This window comes from Gavialis gangeticus, unplaced genomic scaffold, assembly GCF_001723915.1.
Source record: "Gavialis gangeticus isolate Ggan-Ray unplaced genomic scaffold, GavGan_comp1, whole genome shotgun sequence".
Taxonomy (NCBI): Eukaryota; Metazoa; Chordata; order Crocodylia; family Gavialidae; genus Gavialis; species Gavialis gangeticus.
Genome location: NW_017728993.1, coordinates 25,553,741 through 25,555,465, shown reverse-complemented (window position 1 = coordinate 25,555,465; position 1,725 = coordinate 25,553,741). Strand labels below are relative to the sequence as shown.

The 1,725-nt window shown below is 46.1% G+C and overlaps 1 protein-coding gene across 2 annotated transcripts in view; it reads right to left on the bottom strand.

The window, feature by feature from the left end:
- Positions 1-1,725, bottom strand: part of TESK2 (testis-specific kinase 2) — a 147,746-nt gene that overhangs the window by 145,502 nt on the left and 519 nt on the right. Inside the window, exon 1 of one of the 2 annotated variants that reach the window (XM_019501399.1) lies at positions 1,253-1,332. The exons of the other annotated variant lie outside the window; for it this stretch is intronic. The gene's annotated coding sequence lies outside the window, so the exon portion shown is untranslated. Of the gene's footprint in view, positions 1-1,252; positions 1,333-1,725 lie in introns of those variants that run through there. 2 annotated transcript variants of the gene reach the window in all.

Sequence of the window (1,725 nt, the reverse complement as noted above, 5' to 3'; positions counted from 1 at the left end):
AAAAAAAACCCCCCCCCCAAAAAAAAAAAAAAAAAAAAAAAACAAACAACACATCCTTGTGGCTTGTTAGGTTACACCAGGGGTGTGCAAAATGCAGCCTGGGGGCCAGACGCAGCCCACCAGGTCTTTCTATCTGGCCCTCGGGACTCCTAAAAATTTAGAAAATTAATATTAATCTGCCCTGAGCTGCTTGTCATGCAGCCCTCAATGTCTTGCCAAATCTCAGTAAGCAGCCCTCTACCCAAAATTACTGCCTGCCCCTGGGTTACACACTTCCACAGTAAAGAGTCATTCTTACTTTTCTTTTTCTACATGCAGGATTCAACCAGAAGGTCAAACACTTCAGCCACAGGAAACAAAAGAAGCCACCATAAAAAAAAAGTTACTGACTTTTCTGCCACTTTTTTGTTTTATTCCAACATATGCCATGTGTTAAACTACAAAACACAGTCTGCATTATTCATAATGCAGCCAGAAGGAAGTGCACTGCACTTTCAAAAGGCACAAGCATTTTAGATGGGAGCTCCATGGCAATGAAGACCACTGTAGCTCTGCACAGCGACCAGTTATGGCAACAGTAAGTATATATAACGATACCCAAGCAGTGCCACTGCTGCGCAGTTAAAACCAACAGATCCATAAGACAAGACCAGACCCCTACAATCTAAATAAAACAACACAAGAGGGCTTGGCTACAAACAGCAGCTGGGGGCAACGGGAGAGATGCAAGTGACTGATCAGCAGAGATATTATTACATGTGCAACTTGATAGTTCCTCTTTTTTGGTGCATTAAGATTTGAAGATTGGAAAATGAAGGTCTGAGCAGAGGTCAGCTTACATAATCATTTACATGTTCAATGCTCTAGACAAATAATGACTATTTTTCCCTTTGAAAGGTCAAGCATCTTACATCACAGTTTTGCAAGAGAATGTAAGCACATTTCTCACGTATCCATATGCACGTGTGCAAGGATCTGGACAGCCAAAAAGGAAACAAGTGGATGATAACAATCTGCTGCTCTCTTTTTGTTCCAGGCTGTGTGGAAGAGCACCTACCCTTAAGCCTAATACACCTTCCACAAAGAACTGTGAAACCGTTTACACGAAGAGTCACAAATATAAGTAGGCAGGCACGGACCTGAGGATACGCCCAAGTTACAGGCAAGCTATGCTGTACACGTTTCATTTCTGACAGCTTCGTCTTTCCGTGGACACACCTACACTACAGAAGGAAAAACACCCGATTCTTACCCCAGCTCCAGCCAACCGCTCCCCCTCCAGAATGGAAAAGCAGATAAACAGCTGGCACAACAACGGCTTTATATTAAAAACAATGCACAGCCCCACCAGCACGTGTGCCGTTCCCCGCCCCACCAAAGTGCTGGAAAAGACTGTGTTTGCATTCATGCTAGTCATGTTTTACACACAGCCGCAAAAAGTTACTGCAAGCAGACTGCTGCCCCAGGGGCCAGAGCTGCACCACGGGATTTCTGACAGGGCACAGCCGCGTCTTGGAGTAACCGAGCAAGACAATCAGGCGGCAGCAACGCGTGCTTTCAAGCAAAAAAAAAGGAAAACAAGGAAAGACTGAAAACAGAAGCGGTTTGTGGCTCATTCACTGACATATCAGCACTTCCCATGGAATACGACGCACGGCCCTCCGCCCAGCCTGGCCCACAACCAACCCCGGCCCCACCACCCCTCCGAGCCCCTAGGCTCCCCCA